We start from the raw sequence: 25,005 nt of genomic DNA, 5'->3' as shown, positions 1-25,005 counted from the left end.
AGCAACTTTTATCCAAGGAAAATTATCAACAGTTGCAGTGATTGCACCTAATAAAGCTGACTGAGAAGATTTTCACTTTTATTCACCCCTAAATAGAACGTACCGCACGACACATTGAGCACTGAAGGTGGTGGCTATACACTAGCAACGTTCCAAAAGCAAGTAAAACCCATTCTGAGTGAGCAAAAGAGAGGAGGGAATTGTAATAAGAAAGAGTTCCAGTCTATCTGTAATAGTCAGATCTTGATGCCTTTATGGGTGATAGTAATGTGAATGGTAGTTCTTATGATGCTCTTCTTTTCCTTCAGAAAAAGCGTCTTTTTCATCTGATGTGGGTGAGAGAAGGGGATCGTTACTAACAGTGGCTTAATTTTACATGACTGTACGTACCCTGATTAGCTCTTGTTTTAGGAAAGGAAGTTATTATCTTGATCCTTATTTTAAACTGGGGAAATGGAGACACAGAGAGAGAAAGCCAGTGTTCCTCTCCCATAGCTTCTTCAGTAGGCTGTCATGCTCACCTATGCAACGGTGAGCACGAATGCTTCCTGAGATCCTGTGTGGTAAAAATCTGTTGGAAGAATTCCCCATTTGCATCCTGTCTGCTGTTACCATCTGTTATCTTAAATCTCGCTCTATTTTTTTTTTTTCCTCCAGAGATTCTTTCTTGCCTACTTCATCTCATTCCCCACCCTTCTCCTACCTAAGTTGTTGCCTGTATTTTTTGCCTGTCTGATCTCCCTCAGGTTCTAGCTGTCGAACTTGTTCCATGTGGGCAGGCTCCGACTCCTGCCTGCAGCCTTATGAAGTTTGATGCTCTCGACCCGGGGGTTTGCATACGCACGGGTCAGATTTCAGGAGGCTGTACGCCTTGCAGGGCATGCGCTGCCTCTTGCTTCATAGGGGTAAAGTCTGAAAACTGCTGCGTCTCTTGTCGGGCCCTGCAGCATAATGATCGGTAGCTAATATTATGTCTTGCTTGACTAGGTCTGCCTAAATCCTGTTGGGCTCAGTGATCTATTGAATGATTCTTTTACTTGCTTTTGGAACGTGGCTAGTGTATAGCCACCACCTTCAGTGCTCAATGTGTCGTGCGGTACGTTCTATTTAGGGGTGAATAAAAGTGAAAATCTTCTCAGTCAGCTTTATTAGGTGCAATCACTGCAACTGTTGATAATTTTCCTTGAATGAAAGTTGCTTCTGTTTCCAAGTGCATTGTAGGTTGGGCTTATTTTACTCTTAAGTTTGTTAAAGTAATACAATTTAGTTTTAATCTCTGTCCTGGTTTCAGCTGGAACAGAGTTAATTTTCTTCGTAGTGGCTGGTATGGGGCTGTGTTTTGGATTTGTGCTGGGGACAGTGTTGATAATACAGAGATGTTTTAGTTGTTGCTGCACTGGTCAAGGACTTTTCAGCTTCCCGTGCTCTGCCAGGTGCAGAAGAAGCTGGGAGGGGACACAGCCAGGAGAGTTGATCCAAACTGCCCAAAGGGCTATTCCATACCACATGATGTCATGCTCAGTATATAAAGCTGGGGAAGAAGAAGGAAGGGGGGACATTTGGAGCGACGGCGTTTGTCTTCCCAAGTCCCCGTTAGGCGTGATGGAGCCCTGCTTTCCTGGAGATGGCTGAACCCCTGCCTGCCCATGGGAAGCAGTGAAGGAATGCCTTGCTTTGCTTCGCTTGCGTGCGCGGCTTTTGCTTTACCTATTAAACTGTTTTTATCTCAACCCTCGAGTTTTCTCACTTTTACCCTTCCGATTCTCTCCCCCATCCCACCGGGGGGGAGTGAGCGAGCGGCTGCGTGGTGCTTAGCTGCCGGCTGGGCTAAACCACGACAATCTCTCACTGTATATTATCAATCAGCTAATAGTTGAAAGAAAAAACTTCCCTTAAAAAACAAAACAAAACAAAACAAACCCCACCAAAACCAAAACACCCACCCTGGGAAACCTGAAAATCAAGGCTGTAAATATGCTTTTTTGTTCTAAGCCCAGAAACTGGGGTGAAAGCTAGTAAGAACTAACTCGGAGAAGATATATCTGGCAATCCACAACTTCCAGAGCTCTCCTAATAAAGGCTGGCAGGGCACGCAAATATAACTTAACATGTGGTCAGCTACTTAGGATAAGCAAGTGCTAAAACATTTCGGCAGTATTTCCTCCATTAATATTTTGTCTCTTTAAAGCAACCATCAGGAAGATGTGTCATCTTAATTACAGTATCTGGGAGCAAGGAGTTTACTAGTATCTATGTAACTTGCTAATAAAGGCTTCCCTGCACTGGAGGCTTTAGCTCTCTGTGTACCAGCGGCAGGCTAAACATGAATGTAGACTGGCAAAATCACAATGCTACAGGATTTATACTGGGTCAAGTTACCCTTCGTGGAAAGTAGGTGAGCTGGACAAGTGTTAAACAGGGCTTCACCCTCACTGTTGTTGATGGCTGTAATAGGGAGTTTATTCCCAGAACGGACAAGGCTTAACAAATTACTGCACAGTTGTGTGTCCTGATGTCTTTGGGTGGTCAGACCAACTTTGCACGAGCTAAATCAGGAGTGGATTCAAAGATATTTGGGAGAATGCAATAGTTAAAATGTTGGCTTGACTGCCTGGAATCATTTTGCAAGGAGAGACATAGAACTGGAAGCTAAATAAGAGGAAAACAGGAAAGATTGAAATGGATCACTTGCTGTTACAGTGAGTGTGTAATAAGGACGGAATTATTCTTAACACAGAGGACTATTTTTTGCATGTGCCTCATACTATTGCTAATCTTTTGTTGCTCTTCATCTGATTCACTGATTTAATTTCACTTCTGCAAAAGAAGCAAGGATCTTCCATTTTCGAGGGGACTGTGAGGGCCTTTGCAAGGGCGTGTATTGAATTTCAGAAAGCATTTTACAAGAAGGTAGCCCGCCACAATCTTGTGCTATAGGACTTCCTTTGGAAGCATATATTTCTCCCCCATAAGTCTTTTGAATGGTTTTATACCACACATGTTTCAAGAGAATTAAATCAATAACAATCTGTACCTTTCTAACCTGAAATGCAAGCTCTGCACGGCAGGAGATCAAGCTATGCAATTAACTGTTGTCCTTTCAAAGGAATTCTGACAGATATTTATAGTTTACTGTATTCCATTTTCCTGCCATTGGAATATAACAGTACAACTGAATGCAGCTGACTGGAACTATGAAATAATTATAGCAATAACTATTTCCTTCTCTACTGGGGAAATCTTGTAAAGTGCTGAATGTGGGAACTGCTGATGTTGTTACCCCTCAGAATTCAGTCCTTACCTTTGGCTTATCATGTATCCCTAGGTAAGTCACCCAAGAGAGGTTTTTTGGTTTGCATTACCTACAGCTTTTTCTAATGTCATGTTCTAAATCTCACATTCAACTTGACGTTGAATGAATCAACACCGTACAAATAAATACACTTTAAAAAGCTTTCTAAATTTGGGCACGGTCAGTGTATGAAGTAGAAAGACTTCTCTGTAGTAAAATAAGTCATATCTTTGTGTGGGAGTCTATTAAGAAGAAACTATGCAATATTACCAGAAGTGAATAGAATGGCATTTGACTGCTAGGCACTTTGCAAATTTCAATATAAAGGCACTTATTTTATACCCTGAGCTGTCACTGTAACTTATGTGCTCATGCTGGTGACTTAGTAGCATAATGACAGGCCATTGTTACTAAGCTAATTAATTTTAAGCAATCTTTCCTAACAGTATGCTTGAGAATTACATTCATTTGCTGCAAACTTATGAGACATTGATGCATCAGGAAAATAGTAACGCTGAATCTTTGAGCCCCCTCTCTTGCTAGCTCAGTACGAGTCTCTTATCAGAGGATATTTGCTGTGTTGGGCGCTTTAGACCTGAAGCTTGGTTTGCCTCTTACCAATTGTAATATCCTCAGCTACTTTGCTTTATGGCTGTAAACCAGCAGAGGTACACCGTAGGTTCCAAGCACCCGTTAGTTCTGCCGCTCGACCATTTTCCATCAAGGGGGTTGAAGGTCTGCAGATGGCTTACCAGGACCTAGCAAGTTGCAAACTAGGACCAGATAGAGCCGTTGCTTGACTGAGGTGCTTTGGGGAGCAGCGTGGTAGGGGGCTGTGGGTTGTTTAAAAAAAAAAAAAAGTCCGGTAAGGCCAGAGCTGGCTAACTAGAAGTGGAAATGTCTCTTCAAATCAAAGAAAGTCTTAGAATTATTTTCCTAACAATGTTCACCAAAAGAGGTAGAAAAGAAGAAATGTCCACATGCCCTCCACCTTTACCCACATGGTCTGGGCACGAAGTTAAATCCTTCCTCCAACAAGAAAAGAATGAGAACGGGGAAGAGAAACTATTCTCACTTTGTTCTCACAGGTGGTACAAATTCCTTGCGGCTGTTGAGTAATATTGTATTGTGAGGCCACCTCAGAAAGTGATGGTACCGAGTCATTCCTAAGAGTTTTGTTTTGCAGTCCCCCCAGCTTGTGTTAAGACTGGGCGGATAAGTGGTGGTACCGTAACAGGAGGAAAAAATCCAACAACCAGCTTCTCCCAGGCTTACATTTCCCGGGAGTGTTGTCAGAAATGTCAAGTCCACTAGAAGGAAAGAAGTTAAGGAAATGGAGGATGTCTTCTAAATTAACCGGATCTGGAAACCATCGTTAGTTTTTTTCCATCTGAGGCTCTGATGCAGAATGCCGCGCTCTGACTGCTAGCCCCCCCGGCGTAGTAAAGCACCAGGCTGCAGCCCAACCTGAGTGGCTCGGCTTCTGGAAGTTTACTGCCGTGCATAAAGAGAAGAAGATGTGGGCTTTCTGCACAGTGAGCTGGTGTGTGCACGAGGATCAATACCGTAGCTGAGAACTCTCCTCCTGAGAGGTCTGCAGCAAACAGTACATTATTTATGTGCTCTTCTCACGTTTCCCTGTGTGTTATGTAAATACTAATCAAGGTGAAATTGGACTCAGCCATGTCTAATTTTTACTTCAGTTTATTTTGGCAATATCCAAGCAGAGGTCAGTTGCTAAATGGTCTTCTAGAGGGGCCCTGAGGTTTTCTAGGACTCTGTGCGGCTTTAAGGCAGTCTCTGCGTAGGCTCATAACTGACCGTTGGGACCCCAGGAGCTGGAGCTCTGTTACTCCCCAGCCTCGCGCTCTCCTTTGCTTACAGCAGGAATGGGAAAATATCAAGTCCTATTCAGCCATTGCCCTTTGACCGCAGCTGATGTTACTCATGCAGATAAGCGGCAGCATGTTTTATTCCATTTAGTCAACATCTTGTTAGCTGCTTGCATTGTCTCCCCATATCCTTGAGTTTTTCTTTCTGTGTTTATGACTCTTCCAGTGTGTTTTCATTCCAGTTCATCTGGGAGCAGGGGGTTTCTTTGGGAACACTTCATAGTTTTTTAATTTGTTTTGTGGTTCCAGGAGTCTAGTTTTGGTTGTTTGTATCTACTTGCTTATAACATCATTCTGTTTTTTTCACCTGATTGTCGTGCTGGAAAAAAAAAAGTGCCCTACTGGCAGCTTTGCTAACCAAAGTCTCTTGTTCATACGTGGTAAAAGCTGGTGCACGGCAAGGCTTCTTAATGTGCATGGGTGTGCCTGCCAAGCAGGGCGGCTATTAGTTCTGTGCATGATGATGGTTTCTGTGATGAGCATGACTTTCTCTATTGGGAAATGAACTGTGAACACCTACTCATTTTTCATAGGCCCAATTACAGTGATCTTTCAGCTCTCTGAATTGCCTACACCTCAAAAAGAAAGTCCCTAGGACCCTTTAGAGCGATGCTAATGAAATAGCTGGGGCTGAGCAGCTATTCTGTAAGCAGGAACCACCTCTATGAATTTAGCTGTTTGCTTTCTGCCTGGCAGACTTCTGATGCACTTGATGCACTTCTTCACCTTTTTTTTTTTTTTTTTTTTTACATTTAGGGTTGAGGTAGCTTTTGGGTGCTTGTTGCTCAAGCTTCCTTAGCTGTGATTAAACGGAAGGAAGAGGATTTGAAGTCAGTGAAACTTTGCTTAGAGTTCTGTGTCTCTCTGAAAAGCTCAAAGGCAACAGCTAAGAGAAAACAAATTAAAGAAGGCATTGCTACTTTTTCTTGGGGGAAGGGGAAAAGCATTACCAGTAGCATTGCTCCTAAAAAAGGTAGGACCAATTCAGACCTAGGAGACAAAGGAGCCTGACTCTCAGAGAACTTAGTCCTAACATTGGCCTTCAAATGCTTCCACACTTGTATCTTTGGATGATCATTAAATTTTGTTTGTGCTTTCTAACCTCAGAGTTCCCCAGTGGTACTTATCAGCTCAAAGACTTGTGCCTGAGAATTTTTTTTCTTTCCTCCTCCTGTAGTTCTGGGGTTGTTCCTGACTTGAGCTAGCAGAAAAAAGATGCTTAGTGGAGCTTCTGACTCTCAAAATAGCAGGACAAGGCCAGTAATAAACTTGGAATGGAGCAGTGCCCAGCAGATGGAGAGGACAGGGCCCTTGATGAAATGGGAGCTGTGGGATCTGTCTCATCAAGCAACTGTCACAGCTGTCTTCCTCCTCTAGCATGGCCACAGAGAATTCATGCCAGTGCATTAACTTCTCCCAGCAAGTCAGGTGTGTGCCTGTATACAAAGATGACTTTAGTCTATCTCTGATTTTCCTAATGCTGTGTCACGGCATGTGTGTATGCACAGCTGGTTTTTGTGGTCTTCCAAAAAAAAAAAAAAAAAAGAAATTGCTTTTTCCTCAGTGAAGAGCTCTTTATGTTCTGAGATTTGGACACTGTGGTCAAAATAATGAAAGGTTTTCCTTAAAGCCAAGCTTTCCAATGCAGTAGGACAGAAAGAATACTATCAAGACAGTCGATTTGAGCTTCAGAGCTATGCAGGTACTCAGAAGTGTAATCCATCAGGTACTCTGATCTACAAGTCTGGCTGAAATCTTGCAGCCGTCAGCATGACATTACTCCCAGTCACATCAAGTGTGTTGAATAGCTAATAGATGTTTTGAAAGGAGGAGTTAAATTGGCTTCCAGAAATTCACCTCAAAAATACAGGATCTGTCTGCAGCTTGGATGTTAAGGTGTGATTTCAGTCCACTTTGATAAATCACTAACACCTGGGGTTTTTTGTTTCTTTTTTTTCCTGAAGCTGCCATTTTAACTTGCATTTAGCTAGCCGTTAAACAATACTGTGTTCTTCTATAGCAAACAAAGTGTGTTGGCAGGTGACTAAGATCAGAAGAAAAACTAGTTATGGGGGTTTTTTTTTTGTGGATGTGGCTTTCAGTTCAGAGCAAAGGCAGGCCTTTAAAAGTGTGTAATGAGAATGCTGTAGGATGAGTGTCGGTCTCACATCAGCTCTGATTAACTTTGCTTATACATATAGTTCAAAGTAAACTGGTCAGCAAAATGAACTTAACCCTTCAGTCATCCTGAGCGGTAAAAAAAGAGCATGCAATGATCTGGATTCCTTGTGAGAGGGTGCAAAGGATGTTGATAACATGTTTCCTCAAAGCAGGAAAAAATACAGTCAGCATCTGCTGGGTGCAGAATTCTTCATCAAGAGGCAAAGTTGCTCAGCTTTATCCTAAGAACCTGTCTCTGAAAAACAAACGGGGGAAAAAACTGAGGATGAAAAGAGTGATCCTCTAATAAGCAGAAGGAATATGGAAAAGCATATTGCCAGAGACGGTATGTGTAGGCATTTAGCTGCGCTGCTGCCGGCTGGGTTTGCTGCTGCGTTATGCACGGTGCTCATGAGCTCAGACTTGGGCTCCAAGCACTGCACGGCCTGTGCCCGAAAGCGCGAGTGTCCCTTATGTGTCAGTCATTTACCTGCCTCCGTTGTCTTTTCCCCCCGCCCCTGTTTGGATTGCCAGTTCAGTAGGGAGCTGCTTTAGGGGACAGTAGACTGAGTGCTGGAACTTGTTTCCAAGTACTTGTTTTATGCTTTGCGAGAACAGCTGGATAGAAGGTATAAATTACTATAAATTGCCAGTCTCTGCAAAAAGGTGTTTGCATAAATTATTGGAGAACCCACTTGAACTTGTTGAGCAGTGCTCCCACCAGCATTAAGAGGTCACTTAACCCTCTGCGCGGCCCTGCTGCGGAGCCCAGTCATGCATCACAGAATTAAATGAGTTCCACCATTTTTCTTCTGAGCGTTGCCCAGAACTGATGCAAAGTGACATCTGACAGCACAGGCAAAGCAGTGACAGTGCTCTGAGACACTAATAATAGCTGTAGAGCTAGAGCAGTTTTCCTCTGTCCTTATTTTTTATTAGATTCTCTCCTCTTTGGTGAGGAAATGTTGTCATCCCTGGCACAGTTTATCCTTGGAAACCACCTTTGCTGAGCCATTTAATCTCAAGGCTGGCTGCACAGTGGAGTCAACGCTCTGGGAATGCTCCAACCATAATCTCTTTAAAGAACAGCTGATACCTCATTGAGAACTTCGAGAAGAACATTCCTCTTGGATGGTCCTCGCCAGAAGTTAGGAGCAGTGAGGGGTGCTGACGGGGGAGAGGCTAATCCTCTCTGGAGCAGCACGGCAGCAAACGCTCCTAGAAAGGCAGCCTGCAAATTCCGTGCAGACTCCTCTCTTCCTCCGCCCCCCCTCCTTTGTTACTAAGGAGACTTACATTGAAACAAGCTCTGCGGGAATCCTCAGGTTCCTAGCAAGGGAATCTGAATATTTCTACTCCTTTATAATTAGTAAAGGAGAGAAGATATTAGAAAAGGTTCCTGTGCGGGATTCTCGAGGCCAAATTACAGTAAAAAGGGAAAAATGACGAGTAGCTCTCTAAACCTCAATTGTTTGCTTGTGGTCCGTTTGGGAACCCAGAGGTAATCCCAGGGTCAGCAGCAAAGATGTGATTTACTTCACTAGGACAGAAGTAGATCGGTCCTTGGGGTTTTTTTTGTATTTTTGTTTTGTGTTCTCCTGCTGTAGCTGTTGGTTCCTTGCACCATTGCCTCTTTCTCTAGGATACCGTCCTGAAGTCAGCTGTGAGACTATGAAGAGCGAATGAGACTCCAGGATGCCTGGATTTATTCAGATAATCAGGTATTTTTAAGCAGTGCTCCATGAATAGGGAAAAGTGACTTTTCTGAGTGTTGGATTTACAGAAAGGAATAGGTACCTAAGGAGGAACTGGAAGAATTTAGGCACCTAAATCCAAAAGGATAATCCTCACTGCTCCTGCCTACCTCCGTAAGCAGCTGAGTATCACCACCAAGAGGGTTCCTTAGGTACTTAAAGCTCTTCTCTGTATGTCTAGAATTATCCAAGTCTTGTTGATGCTGAACTGTTCAAATCTGATCTCTCTCCTAAGCCCTGTCAAGATTAACAAACCAGGCTTTCTCCTGACTGCCTCCTGAGAGGCCCTGCTGATAGCACAGACAGAGCATGCCTACAGCCTGCCTCTGCACCAACAAAACACAGAGACAGCTGCTATTTACATTCCAAAGCAGAGGAAGAGTCAGGGATATCCTGCTGCTATAAAATAGCACTGAATATTAAACGATAAGAGAGGAGCTGTTGCACGGGCAAGGGGGTTTTGACCAATCTCTTGTGCGTTCCTCCGCTGCCGCTGTCTCAGCAGCCTTTTCGTATTCCCTATGATTTTTCCTTTGCAGTATCCTCAGCTCTCCCGTCTTCCCTACGTCCCTGCTGTCACTTCCCTCTACTGCTGACACCTTTATGCGTATCTCTGGCATGTTCCAGGCTTCTTCCCATGCCCCCTAGGTTTAGCCATGTCATAGCTTCTGCGTTCTCCCGTGTCCTCTGTTTGGCCTGCTGCTGGGAGGGAAGCGGCCCACGGTGTGGGTTGTTGGGAGCGATATGTGGGCCGAGCAGTTGGGTATCACGCATGTGTCAACTGGAGAAGTTCTGCAAGAAGGTGGGTGCTGGGCAATTTTTCAGTACTGTCCGCCTGAGTCCACGTGGCAGTGTAAGGGCTTGAGTTGCTTTACAATTGAGCAGTCTAAAGCAATTTTGATGCAAGGCATAAATGGCCAAAATTTAGTGAATAAGGTGGACAACTTGGAAAATTCTTTGGGAATGAACCTGTTGGAGACCATTCAGGGTGAAGGTGAATGGAAAGAAAGTACAAAGCAGGGAGAAATTGGTAGGTTCCTGTAAAAGAGCAGCTGAAATCTTAGAACAATAGTTCCCTCCTATTTCAACCCCTATCTCTTCGGCTAGTGTCTTAATACGTATTCAGCAAGCTAACAACATCAGGTCCTCTTTCACTTTGGCAGCACTGCTGGTGATGCTATTATACAGCTCTGTGGTTGCTGATTCTTTTTTCCAGCTGTTACACACCAGTATTTTTTTCCCATGTTGATTATGCAGGTTCTTCTGACCTTTAGAAATATGGTGCTTCTGACTGCTGCAGTGGAAACCAGCCTTTCCATTTACAGCTCTCCTCAATTCCCAGGGCATTGCTGTGATATAGACTTTTTTTTTTTGCTTCCAATGTATTATCTTCTTGTAGAATTAGCCCTCAGGAAATCAGCATCTGGTACCAATTATTGTTTTATTGTTCTTTAGCTGAGGTGGCTGAATCTCCTGCCTTACGGCAGTGAAGGTCTAGGATTCCTTTACCCTGGCGTGCATGGACACCATCAGGAAAGGCAGAAGCTTTTCGTGAGACGAGGGACGTTGGCCATTGGCATGCTTCCCAGCACCTGTTGGTAGCACAAAAGTGTATGTTACAGGCTGGCCTGCACAATCCTGTGGTAAAGAAACACTACGAGGCTATTAAACGCTCACTTTAAATGGCACCTTTGATCAAATTCCTAACCAAAGGCAGCATTGCTGTGTAGTTCTGTGTGCGTGCTTTGCAAATTACATCCCCAGATGTATGAGATCTCTGGAGACCAGAGGGGAAGGAATGTCATGCACACAATAGAGCTGGAAAAACCTTCTGTCTTAATGGTGTCCCATCAATTCTTATCTGATAATCTCTCCCTTTGAAGGTATGTGGAAAGCCAAAAATAAGAACAAAGCAAAGCATAGACATAGACTTGCCCTGACCTGTCTTCTAGACTGTATCTCTCTGGAGCTCTACTTGCTTGCTATACTTGTCTTGCTGTGACCCCTCTCTCATCTTGCCATCAAGCTCACTTGCTGGGGAGATGCTCCCCCTCCCTTCCTCCTTTCCCTCTTTCCAGCCTCTCCTCCTGTTGGTAACAGCCTCCTCGTGCTTGTCTGCCTTATCCACTTTGTCTTATGTTTTCAGCAGAGATTAGAAATATCTTTTCTTCTTAGTCTCAAAGTTCTGAATTCTTCTATCTTCCTGCCACTGCTTATCTTGCTGCTGTATTTTTAAACTCTAATACACTCCAGGATATGGTTGTCACAGGGGACACTTGAACAAAGTAAGAGTAGTGTAGCAACCTTCCAAAATTCTCAGCAAAAGCGCTTTGTCAAAAGAAGAAAGTTCAAGGCATAAAAATATGTATCTATATTTTTTAGTTGTTGAACAGTGACAACACATGATAGTGGAATGATTTTGAAGTGCGTTAACTGCATTCAACACCTGTCTAAGATATCCACGACTGCTTTCATGGTAAAATCCATTCTGTTCTGATCTATCGTGTCCTGTTCAAGGCGTCTGTGGGCCTGGGAAGCTTGCAATAGCTAATTACAAGTAGTCTGGAAGGTAAAGGATTTCTGCTAGCACAATCTAACTGCGCAGATGAGATATCAAAGCAGAAGGAGGAAGTGTGACTTGTAGCCGGTAGCAGACCAGGGAGATGAGCTCTGAGTTCCCCCATCCCAGCTAGCAGCGAAGGCGGTGGGCCATCCTGCCTCTCTCCTCTGGTTCGCTCCAAATACTTCTTGGAAGGTGTGAGAACAACTTTGGATTACCTGCTGAATGGATTCTTATCTAGGTGCTCCAAAACCACTATCAGTGAGTCTCTTGAACCCTTTGAGCTTAACTGAAAGGCTCTGGCAGCACTACGGTTTTCAGAGCCAAAAGAAGAGAAGCGCCAGATCTTATTGTTGTTCACTGGGGAGGTTGGATTCAAGTTGTCTTACAGGCTCCTTGAAAGCTTTAGCCTAAAATCTTGGACTGATAGCCTTGTGGCTTAGGAGGCTCTTACCAAATGCAGGCACAGGTGCTTTCCCTTTGAAACTTTCTGGCTGGTCCTTAAGATACTTTTCCATGTTTTCCTTAAACGAGGGCCTGTCAGGCATTGCTGGGGTAATAACTAACAATTTCCTTTCTTACTGCTGTCCGCTTGGGAACGTAAGTTGCCATATTCTGAACAAGGAGCTGGTTCTTTGTGGTTATTTGTCTTTCTCTTTGGCTTGCTTAATTATACTTGCCCTGAAGACAGCTTTAAGATGCATTATCTAGCTTTTCAAATGATGCCCTTGCAGTCTCTGAAGTTCATTATCACCTTGCAGTGCCCATAACTGTTTTCAGGATCCCTGTCGTTTTTGTAGGGACTGGAGTATTAGGAGTGTGCAATGCAGTGTCTGCACTGGAAGTTGCTTACCAGACCATCTTACTGTCTCCCTTTAACTCTTGTGCTCTTTGTGGGTTCATCTCTCTTCCCCATTTTTAGGAGAAATACAGGCATAATTGCCTTCTTTGTGGAAGCAAAACATCTTAAAATGTTAAACTTGGCAATTTGAGAATTGCAACAAGCTTGTGGCCTCTGTGGTGGCTGAGCACCTAAAAAGCTCAGCCACGGCGGGAGGAGGATGCCCAGGCACCTGCTCCAAACCCGGCAGTTCCTATTCAAGCAAAAGACAAGCTTCCACCTGATGTTAACCCTGTAAAGCCAGTGAGACAATTCAACAAATTACATCTAATGCTGCATGTATTTACTAGGAAATCAATTACATTATTTTTTTCTAACAGTTTTTATTTTAGGGACAGTAAGTTCACTCTTGTTGCTTTGCTATAGGGGGAAAAAAATCAAATGAAAAAGGCACATGATTTCTGCTTCTTCTGAAATCTTTGTATTGTTATGCTGAATAGATGCGAACAATTTGCATTACAATGTAGCATAAATAAGAGATGCCACCAACTGAAGTGTAAACTGAGCAAAAGGTGGGGAGCTTTCAGTGCAACCGAATCTAAGTGGTTTGAGGCAAAATTGGACAGAACTCAGAGGTGAGAATGCAAGGCACTGTTGGGTCTTGGAAAAGCCCTGTGGTCAGCAAAAGTCCTAACTTTAAGATGCGCAGTTGGTCTTAATTTTCAATGTAAGTAACCTAATGCGTGTGGTTTAGATGCCAAAATTGTCAGGCAAAGAGGATGGGGGGGAATAAACCCTGTAGAACAGGATTAGGCAGGATTAAAGTCTGAAATGATCATACAGCACTGGGTGGTAGATACTGCCACAGCTAACTCAATAAAACTCAGTGGGACACTTGACATTGCACATTTTCAAGCAGCAAGTCATAAATCTATATTCATGTGAAATCTTCTGCGCTCAGTCTGATGGGAACAGAAACACGACACAGCTCCAGGTGCTGGCTTAGGGGAATAAAGCACAGGTTGCTGCCTTGCAGGGACAGATCTCTGCTAGGAAAAATGGAAAGCAACTTGAATGATGTATGTAATTATGCTTGTTTGCAGGGCTATGTAATTTCTACAAACCCACCGAGAATCCTTAAAACCTGAGATTAAAACCGACTATAGATGTATTTTTAACAGTTATCTCTATATAATTATATATATATATAGCAGTTGGTGTAATAGTTCCCAGTTCAACAGTCCAAAGCGCATAAACATTTGCTCACCTTTTATAAATTAAACCACATACTTAAGTGCTTTGCTGGACAGGGAAGTACTTAAGTATTTTGCTTAAATGTTGGGCTGAGCCAGGTCAGAATGAATTCGAGTTCTTCTCGTCTCACTGTTAGTATGAAATGACTTACCTTAGAGCTGACCTGTGCTTTGAAGGCCAGTGTCAAAAAGGTGGTACAGAGAAGATGCGTTCTTGCATCAACATTGCGTTTCATTAACTCTACGTACGTGGCGCGCGTGCCGCTGCTGACGGTGCTTTGGCAGCGTGGGAGGACCAGGACGCGGGGTCTGTGCGGCAGGGCTGGTTGCAGTCTGGAGCTCTTTACTTAACCGAGTGTTCTTCAGGCTTTGGATCAAATAGATCTTTGAACTGTTGCAGACTTCAACTCTGCCAGCCCCCAACCATGAGGTAACCGTTTGCTAGGTCCAATATGAGTCATAGATGGGGAGGATATTTCTGGTTTCCAATTAAAAAAAAAATGGCGAAGCTCATAATCATGAGCGAAAGGTCTCTGTGCTGTAATGGGAACCAGCTGGTGTGGTAGGCCATTTCAGACTAAAATCTGTCTTTGTTCAAAATGTGGCCCCACCATTATCACGGTTGGAAACAATCCTTGGTGCTGACACGGTAATGACAGCTTCATGTTTTAGACACATCTAATGGCACTAAGTCCTAATCTTAGCCGGCATTTATCAAGATAAATAAGCCAGTCAGGCGAGAGCATGGTGGGCTGACTGTATTCCTTTAGATAACGACATGCGTATTTCCTCTCTTGGAAGGATAATGAACAGAATATGACTGTCAAAATATTTCCCTCTGGAGAGCCTCCAAGATAACTGACACTTACATGAGCTCAGTGCCATCAGCAATGTGAGCTTCCTCACAAACCTGGAAGAAGTGGAGCTGTGGCCGAGAGAGATGTGAGGGTTTCTCCTTAAAACAAACCAGAGCCTGGGAGAATCGTTTTCTCACAACTCCCCATAGTTCTCCCTTGCAATTGGACCTCTCCTGGGAATAGCTCCACTCTCATGGTCACTAAATGAGATGGTATGATGCGTCCTTCAGGTCCTTTGAAGCTGATGGACAAGGCCCTAGTGATTTCGGTGAGGTTGGTCCTCATGTAGCATTGTTTTACGCTTGCTTTAGCTGAAATTTTCACTAGAATTCTCCAAACCAGCACGGAATCAGGCCCTGCAAGTTCAAATTTACAACTCTTGGATTTTCCTCGTAATCCGACTGGAAAATAGCTCTGCTAATGACTTGTCTGCAAAATAAAGTGCGCACACAGATTCATGCAGAGCTTAATGTGCTCATCTGGCGTACCCCCTCTTCAGCTATTTGCCTTTGAGAATTCTGGGAAATGCATCTAACCAGCAAAGAGTCTGTTTCTAGAAGCTGCTGTTGTTTTAGGGAGGATCCATTAGAAAGGCATAGCTGGGAATTTGAAAGGCGTTATTTAGAGTGCTAGTGCGCTTCTGTCTAACCAAAAGAGGAACGTGGCCGAGGTGGTTGGAGTTAGCTAGTGCTGCTTTGAGCTCGCAGAGAGCTAATGGCCCATGCCACACGGGATACGCTTCTCCTGCGACGGAGAAGCGTGCTGCAACGGTAGAGTAAGCTCCTGCAATGCTGCAGCACAGGTCAGAGCTGGCGAGGGTACATAAAGGGCTCTCCCTGTGGAACAGGTCAGGTCATGCTGCTGATTAAATGTGTCCTGCAAAGGTGTCATAACACTCTCCAGTCTGGGCAGCTGGGAAGTATGAGAGTAGGGTTTTGCAAGACTGGATTAAGGTGAGCGTATTCCCTTTTCATTCTTTCAAATGTAGATTTGTCCCTGTTGAGTTAAGCTGTGATGAACTTCCTTTTTACTGTAGGCAAAGGGCTGACACTCGTGCTGATGAAGTGACTCTCGTATTTTTGCTGATCTCTGTTCCATGCTGTTCACTGCAGATTTCATGAATTTTCTGTATGGGCAGCCAAGAAAACAATTTCTTGTAGCTGGGGGGGGGGGGGGGGGGGGGGCTCTGTCAAGTTTTTAGCTGCCGAGATCCCTCTTTTCCTGAGTGTTCCTCTCAGAGTCAGGGTCTGGGGGATGCTAGAGATGACCAGGACAGTAGCATCTCTGAGACAGTACCCGCAGTGCATCCAGCCCCACGATGGACAAAAGGATGCCTTCTACAGGTCTTCACAGCGGAGACAAGTAGGAAAGGTCTTTTAATCTTCACGGTACTATGGGGTAATACTGGAATCCAAACTTACCCCTGTGCTCTTTGAAGCCAGGGTAAGATGCTGGCATAGCAACTGCTCTTGGTCAAGTGTCCCTTGGTGTTTGGACAGCAGCATTTTTTGAGGCGTTCTGAATTGCTCTCAGTTGTGCAGCAGCCTCTTGTGTTTGGGTGGGAAGTTAGACACCGCCACGCTGCAGTACCGCCTCCAGAATACCCACAGCCCCTCAGCCAATTCTCATAGCTCCTCGAACGTGAATCCTAACTGAAGGCTAGCATCTAATCCTAGCACCACAGTCTTAAACAGTATGTGGATCTGCAAATGCCTACCACGGCACCACTGGGAGAGGGTTGTTTTAGCCTTGCAAGCCATTCAAAATTCAGCGGTCGATACCAGAAGGGAATGGCTGGTGCTGCTGATCCTGAGCATTGAATAACATCACCTGAAATAAGTATCTCGGTGAGCAGATGACAAACCCTTGCGCACAAGGGAGGACAGCAACACGAAGGCTCATCTTTGTTGTATTTTCAGTCTACGTACCTGCAGAAGGCACGGAGAAGAGACAGCGGGGTGCGGTGGTCAGGGCAGCGTTTGGAAAGCAGGGGCCACAGCTGGGTAAGGTCTTCAGGTGCATAAGGAGGAGGCAGAAATCGGAACTTCCACTGAAAGCACGTGACCTTGTTCTGAGCTGCTGCGTGCCGCGGGGCTACTCGCTGCTTGCCGTGCTGCGCTGGGTGGCGAAGCTGCTGGGACAGGGACGTCCTCCTGCCTGCACCGCGCAGCACCCGGGGCTCCTCGCCTCTTCCCCCACTGCACGTGTGGAATAAAAGCAGGCAGCAGGAGAAAGGTATTTCTTCATATCTGAGAAGCAATGAATGGTATCGCAGACAAGGCAAACAGGCAGTTAAGAGTGGGTGGGAACAAAGCCCCTACATTTTTCTTTGTTTGTCTTTTAACAATTGATACTTACAATGAAGTCCAACCCCTCCCTCCAAACAAATGTTTCTACATGATATGGTTTTACCAAGAAAGGATAGTAAAACATCAGCAGTAAAATAATATTTATAGAGCTATGCATTTGTGAAAGTGACTGTGGTTTTCTAGGTAAATAGTTGCTGGATTATTCAAAATACTCTGTATGTCTGTCAAAATCCTTGTGTCATGCGGAATATTTCCCACACAGTTTTGTAGAGAGCCTCTTTTTAACTGCTGGTGGTAAACCTGTAATGCTATGTTAGATTTTTAATAGCTTGCAAAGGTCCCTGATTGATTTTTCACACATTTATTTCCACAGCAATAAGGTTTTACATACTGAGATGTGGGAAGGAAAGGAAAAAAAAATAATCACAGATGTTGAACGTGTTTCAAAACCTGTGCCTAAATGTCTGTCCTTAAAAGGCTCTCAACCTGGGGGTGGTTAAACTAATTACATTAGCAGTACTTGAGGAGAGCTGGAAAGTTTGCCCTTTCTCAAGTCGGGGATCACTTCTTTTCCTCAAAGATGAAGTAATTTGCACAAAAAACCTGAAAATCCCCTGCTAAGCTGCATGCTGACTCCTGCAATGTGGATGTTTCTCCTGGTGCTGTTTAGCAGCGGCAGGAGCTGCACGTCCCGGCGTCCGTGGCGGGGCCGCGGTGGCCAGGACCGGGCTCAGCGCGGTGCCTGCGTCACGCAAGGCAGCGCCGCGTGGTTGCGGAGTTTGGCCGTGCCTTGCTTTCTCCAACACTGTTTGCCGTAGCACTCCCTCTCTTGTCATCTCAGGTTGTTTCTGTGCACTAGAAGAGCAGCGCAGAGACGCTGGGATAATTGGAGGTGGGACCTGGCAATGTGGGTTTCGGTCCTACTGCTCCTGCCGTGCAACCTCGGCCGACTCCAGAGGTGCTGTTCTTCACTGTCCACTCGGGCTGGAAACCCTCCCGGCTGCCTCTGTGTCCCCTGCGTGGCTGCTGCATCATACCACGGCATAGAAAGGACACCTGATGGGACACGAGTGACAATTACGACCCAGAACCCGCCCTGGGAATTGTCCTGACAAGTTAAACTTCAAATGTCTGCAAAGCCTTGATGAAGTTTAATGGGCTGTAGGCAGTTTTGTCATTTACATAGCAAACATCATTATTGGGGATATTTCCTTCCATATCTCATAGCAGCTTGTCTAAAGACCGGAGTCCAGCCTAGCTCTTTCAGAGCTTCTGAGTAAACAAACAAGCATGCATCCTACTTAAAAAAAAAAAGACTGGCAATTAAAGAAGACATCTTGCGTTGTACAAACAGGAAGGATTGTAAAACACACTTTGCAGGGAGTCAGTGGAAATGCATTCAGTCTGGTTTATAATCACAGCACAATGAAATACCCTGAACATAAATAGCAAGAAATCAATTTTCTTTAGAAAAAGTAAAATAAAGAACATTAAATGATCATTTGACTAGATAACTGCAGTTTACTGGGTGGTATAACTGTCAGCTTGCCTGTGCACAATAATGGAGTTAATGCAGAGGGGGTATGGTTTAGATGTCTCCTTCTTTACAGTGACAATAACTCCCTTGTTTTCTCTAGTGAGTAGATGTTTATATTCTAATTTTGTCTCTGCAGGCTACACAGAGCCTTAAACTTGCAAAAGGGATTTGTGAGCAGCTTGCTTGTCAAGAACAAATACTAGTCAAAAGAAATGCATGACTTACTGACCTTGAGTTCACTGAACCTTCATCTTGATGCTTCCGCACCACTAAGGAATCGGCTTCTCCGAAAATTAAAGTTCCCAGATTAGAATAGAGGCTTCGACAAAGGACCTGTATGGCTTTACAAATACACGTCGATTAGACGACTTCAAAAGAGCTTTGTTAGAACAATGGGATTATGAAAAGCAAATGTTTGAGAGGTAAGAAACCCATTGAGGTCAAAGTTCATGAAAACCAGACTTCTGAAAATATGGAATTTCTTATTCGCATTTTGGCTAAAAAGCTTCACTCTTTGTCCTCACCTGTAACGTCATTCATTTGGAGATCGTGACGGTACCTGGCTGCCCTAGGCCCGTTGTCCAGAGGATCCTATGCTGTGGAAAGAGAGGATGAGTTTCACAAAGACCTCGGTTTCGCCGTGTGTGCCCAGTATTTATTTTGTGGTATCTGATTCAGATTGGTTTGTTGCATCTTCCAAGTTTTTGCAAGTTTTTAAGGAAGCTTACAGGAATATTTCAAATCGATATTCTTTTAATATCTGTGTTTAATAACTACATAGCCACGACAGCTTTTTTCCCCTGCAGAAACATCTCTCCAAAAACCAGCTCAAAGGTTTCCATGCAATGTTAGGGCTAAATGAACCTGTACTAGTTTTAACTTGGTTCTCAAACCTGTTGAAGCTTCAGACCTGCATCTCCTTCCAAAGCACAAATATGAGAGTTAATGCTGAAATGAGACTTAGGACAGATTAATATTTCCTATACAGACATGCGCAAAGGAAACGCATTCTTCCACTACAGAACAGTGCATTTGTGCACATATGTGACCGTGACGTGGACGTGTTAAGTACTTCTATTATGTGTATACATGTCCACACAATGAGACAGAATTTTATTTAAAAGTATATACATAATAAAACTGCATATGCTTTTCATATGCTCAGGAAACATCTTCTGTGTGGATGGTAGTTACATTTTTTTTTTAACCAATTTACTACCTTGGTACCAAGGTTATAACTCCTCTATATTTTGCCTGTTTAATTACAAAGATATTTGTGTGATGAGAAAACTTGGAAAACCGAGAAAACTTGTTTTGCTTACCCCATAATCTGCAGAGTTTGCTTTGATGATAGTATGTCTCAATTCCTGCTGGGTGCCAGTCAAAACAAAGACTTTGCCCTGTACACAAGCAGTTCTTGTTTGGATGGTTCTGGTATTTTGAAATGTGGAGTAAAATCCGAGACAGATAATTTCCCTTCCTGTAGCTGAATGAGGGTAAGGCTGAAAGGGTGAAGAATCTTTAGGCGTGAAGTAACGGAGTATTCGATCCCCTTAACACAGTGCCACTGTGACGCTGTGCTGTGTCACCGACAGTGTAAAAGCAAAAGTAGGGGGAAAAAAACCATTTCAAAACCTTTCAAACTGTCAACTTTTGCTGAAAGAGATGATGTCAGCAATGAAACTTGATGGAAAATATTTTTTTAGTGTTTTGAAGCCTCCAGAGTTAGAGTACATTTTAGGTGCATATTTATTTTCGTATTTGTTTTTTTACTTCCTTATGCCATTTACCTGAATTAATAGGGTTGGGTTTTTTTTGCCAGCTACCAGGTGTTTGTTTTAATGCTACTGTTGAATTATGTTACTTCAGCTACAGTCGTTGCACTTATGTGCACTCACTGATATTTTTCTGGCTGGAAGAAAGCTTAAATTTGTCTTTTGAAGCTTAGATGGATGGACAAAACAAAGTATTCTGTGAAACTATATATCGCCAAAAAATGACAGTCAATATTGTGAAATATTGTACCATTTACACAACTTGTTCGTGGCTCAGGTTCACTGAAGTAGCTGACTCGTCTGTCTTTATATTCCTGCTTGGAGAATCAGTTGGTTGAGCCTGAGTTTATGCTTGTGTTTAAAGACAAGCTCAAGGCTTCTGATTTGGGATATCAATTAAAGGAGGGGAGGAAATGTGTGGAGCTGCAAACTTGGAGACCGGCCATTTGCTGCTTATCGGCGTAACCAAACTACTGCAGTCCTGGGTCCGTACGCTGGCTCCGGCGGTGACAGCAGCGGGTTATAGAATGGGAAGCAGATCAGCGTCTTTACACAAGCGGCCTTCTCTGTTGCCTTATTGCAGCTTTCCTCAGCCAGAAGTTGAAGGTTATATATCATACCTCGGCAGCCAGATATTTAATTTGTCCTTTCTTGTCTGTAAAATGGGAAAAACTTTTCATTTTCTCAATTGGTTTGAGATCTGTGGATGAAAAGGCAGCATAGTTGTCGTGATTAGCTATCCTTTTAGTGAGTCTATTTTAGACAGTACTGAATCAAACCCACCCAATCTCTTGCTTGCTCTTGAGTTCAGAAATTGCTGAGAATTTAATTTTTAGGCCGAGATGCAGAGTTTTACAGCTATCTAGCAATCTGAACCAAGATTATCTACTGTCTCAAGTAGAAGACAAGCAGAAGAATAGTGAATAGGCTCAGACAAGACACACAATGAAGTTTCCAGCAATGTTCCTGAAGTGCCTTGGGAGAGTTAATCATATCCCTGGAGCATGGCTTGCTATCAACCCGCTATTTGTCATGCATTAATGGAGGGACTACACCCACCATAGAAGCGGTAACAGGGGGGAGCGTCAGCCTGCACGGTGCTTTCCTGGTGGCCATCCAAGCACTGGTGTACCCAGAGCTGGGCAGGTTGCTTTGTAATGCAGATTACTCTAGCTGGAGGTTGAAAGTATCAAAAACAACGTGAGTGCAAGCTTATTTAATAACGCAAGTGGAGGGCAATCCCAGGGGCTGTTAAAAATGCCAGCACAGAAGCAGCTTTTCTGTTCACCATTTTCCTTTGGGACCATTGTCAGTCCCAGGTTTTTTTTTCCCTGGAGCTGTAGGCTGGATTTCCAGTGGACAACAGCTCCATTTTAAAGACGGCACCGTGTCCAGCTGAGTGACGGTGGGCACACAGGGAAAGCAGCTGCGGCTCGGGCTGCCCGTGGTACCCAGGTGCTGCAAAGGCAGGCTGGCTGTTAAGTTTGCAACCAGGCAAGGGTGAAAAAAGGTCAAGAAGAATCTCGCCGTTCCCAGTGTCTGTCAGTAAGTAATCATGCAGATAAAAATCACACCACTCCCTCGGCTCAACAAAAAATTTCTTTATCTATATATCCGTATAACATTACAATACAAGCCTCAGGGCATCTCTTGTCCTTATCTAAACAAAAGTCTTCTCTGAAAACCTTAGTCATGCAAGTTATGGCATGAAATCACCCTTTCAGCAGAAAAATAGTAATTTTGCATCTGGAGTCAAAGGAGGACTGGCTTGGTGTACAAAGCTATTATGTTTCTCGGATCCAATCACCCTTGGTAATTTGGGAGCAGCTCACGGATCAGTCTATAAGGGGGTTTTTTCAGTGCAGGGATAAATCCCGCTGAAGCTATACCTGGGGTTTTCTTTGGGTCCTGCTGGCATATAAGTTCTGTGTAGTGTTATCTGCCTTCTCTGTGGAAGGCCTAAGAAAAATAACAGGCGAAAGAAATTAAATGGGAACGACCTGTAAATAAATATAAATCTGCAACACCGGATCATTGTATGGTGATTAAAGTGAGGAGGAGGAAAGGGGTATTTTGGAGAAAAGCAGGGTGTTTGCATAGGGCAACATACTGTTGGTGCGGTTTTTGTGAAAGCACTTCCAGTTGTCATGGTAGGTAAATTAAAAATGAAAAAACCGTGTTGTATGTGATTATCAGTTGCCACCTTTTTTTTTCCCCAGATTTGGTGCAGAGGAACAGATGTATGTTCCCTCTGCGTCGTGTTCGGCGATTCTTCTGCTCCTTGATCCCAGTTGTCTGTGGGCCGACACACGGAATATTTTTGCAAACCAAGAAGAGGAGGAGGGAGCTGCGTGCCCGACATGGGCCGTGTCTGCACAGTTCTCGGTGGGCTGGGGAGGATGCCGGTAGGTAAGCAGATACAGCTATCTCCTGGGAAACAAATCTCTGTGCGAGAATCCTTTTCCAGAAGGAGAAACCTCTGTGGTTCCTCAGTTTGTGTAGCATTAACTTGCACAGTTCACGTTGAAAAGGATGTTAAAACAGTCCTTAAAAATAATTACGTATAATGATCATTTTCTCTGTCTTCGTGCTTTAAAAATAATTTGTTTGTCCTTATTAGTTCAGGCACAACGCAGAACTGAGCCGAGTCGTCTTTTAAATAACCCTGCTCTCAGCTGGTTGCATTGTTCACCCCAGTCTGGGTGAGCAGCAGTTTCTAATTTAAATAGAAGCCTCTTGGGTGCCTTGTCTCGAGCAGCCCTCTCCCCACGCAGGGTGGTGGGACGCCGGCAGTGGCCGGGCTCCGTCCCGGGGGTGGCCTGCTGTGGGAAGGGGGCTGTGCCCCGGGGCTCGCTTCGGGGAGAAGGAGACGAAGGCAACCCTTCTGGCTGGCTGGAAAAGAGAAGGAAAAGAGTGTGTGACCTAAGGGGTGGCTGTTGTGGTCTGCAATGGCTTTTTTACTTTTTTCTTTTCCTGATACTTCTGCAGCGTGCGTTACTCCATGGAAGGGATCCTATAGTATCGGCTCCCTGCCTGCTCCAGACAGACGGTAACTGGTAAGCCTTGATTTCTTTCCTTAATTATAGTGTCTCAGTGCAAAACTTCAAGAAGATCTTTAAAATACTGCTGATTATTAAGAACTGCACTCTCTGCTTGCACTGTTACTTCTTGACATTCCTTCTGCCTTGCCTTTTTTCCCTCTTGGAGAGGTGAAAAGCAAGCTTTTATAGTTTTCCTCTTCTTCAGATTTTAAACAATATTATGTTGTTTCTGCTTTAAATGTTTGCTCTCACTGGAGACCTGGTCCCCCGCCCCCTCCTACCATCCCCAAATGCATGGGGGTTTTGAAAGTGCTGTTCATACTTCTCACTTCACTGTTTATAATGCTGGGCAGTGATGCATTCAGATTATCACAGCACGGGTAAAATAATACCCACTTCTTCACTTACATCCTATTACTGCACCTCAGAGAGCCCTGTCACTTAGATTACTCAGGGGAAAGTCAATGACATACCGTCTTTTGATTTAAAATACAAACTGTTGTGTAGAGATTTAAAAGATACCGTAATTTATTTTGAAATGGCCCGTAGTGTGCTGGTACTTTTTTGATTGTTTTATTAGACTGTGATTTTTTTCCATCTAGCTTCTATTCCCCAAACCTACCAAATGATCGTGATTTACTTTGGACATCTGTTAAACGCTGGACTGTCTGGGGAACAAAGCAAGGGAGCTGCAGTGCTGACGGGAACATTGAAGGAGAGCAGCGAAACCGCCTGCGGTCTCCCAGCCATAGGGAGATGTGAGCCACACAGCCCTGCTGCCATTCCTCGAGCTGCCGTGGTTTTTGCACATAAATGTGTGCATCTCTGAACGTGTTATGATTAACTGCTGTTATTAAATATGTGTTTCTTGTTTAAGACCACCTCAAGCCTTTCCCTGAAGAGCGAGGACTATCGGATGTATCGCTTTGCTTTTTTTCGACAAGAACGAAGCTGGAGCATGAGCAGGAGTATTGACAGGATGCCGGGGCCTGTCTGATTCCCCCACCCACAAATGCTGAGATATTTCTGTTTTCAGCTGTCACTATTAGTGTATTCTCAGTTCTCCTCCCCTCCACCCCAGTACTAAAAAGGTTTTTTGATTGTTTCCAAGCAGTTGAAGCAAACCCTGCTGCATTTTAGCTTCCTCCTGCAGGACAGATTTACTCACTGTGGTTACCCTGTGGTTGCCACATGTTAGTTACATTAAAGGCACTGCTCCCTAATCTAATGAAACAGCAATCCATGAGGTGTATAAAAACATTCTATTATTCTCCTACTTTCAAGAACATTTCCTGTTCTCCTCTCTCCCCCCTCAGTAATTTCATGCGTATGGGTTCAGTCTGTTGGAAGGGAGCTTTCCAACGGCGTGTGGCAGGCTAGGCTGTTAAAATACATCCACCCTGTTTGGATTTCGGCAGTTGCGATAACCAGGAGCACGGAGGTGATACGCCTGTTTGAAGAAGAATGATAGGTATTTATCTATGAAGTACGAGTCAGTATCTAGGGTTCCTAATTGTTTGCTGGCATTGCAAAAAGCACACTGCGAGTCAATAAAAGTTTTACTGAGTAAAGAAGATTGAAATCCTTACAAAAAGGTGCTCTAAGGGTGATGGTATTTCATACCATTAAATACACAGCCAGAGATACTGAGATCTCTGCGTGTCTATTTGTATCCAAAGAACAAGCTATAACCTGAATAGGGGTTTAGAAAAAAGTATTCAAGACCATTTCTAA

The sequence above is a fragment of the Mycteria americana genome, chromosome 13, assembly GCF_035582795.1.
Source record: "Mycteria americana isolate JAX WOST 10 ecotype Jacksonville Zoo and Gardens chromosome 13, USCA_MyAme_1.0, whole genome shotgun sequence".
Taxonomy (NCBI): domain Eukaryota; kingdom Metazoa; phylum Chordata; class Aves; order Ciconiiformes; family Ciconiidae; genus Mycteria; species Mycteria americana.
Note: the sequence above shows the minus strand (reverse complement) of the source record.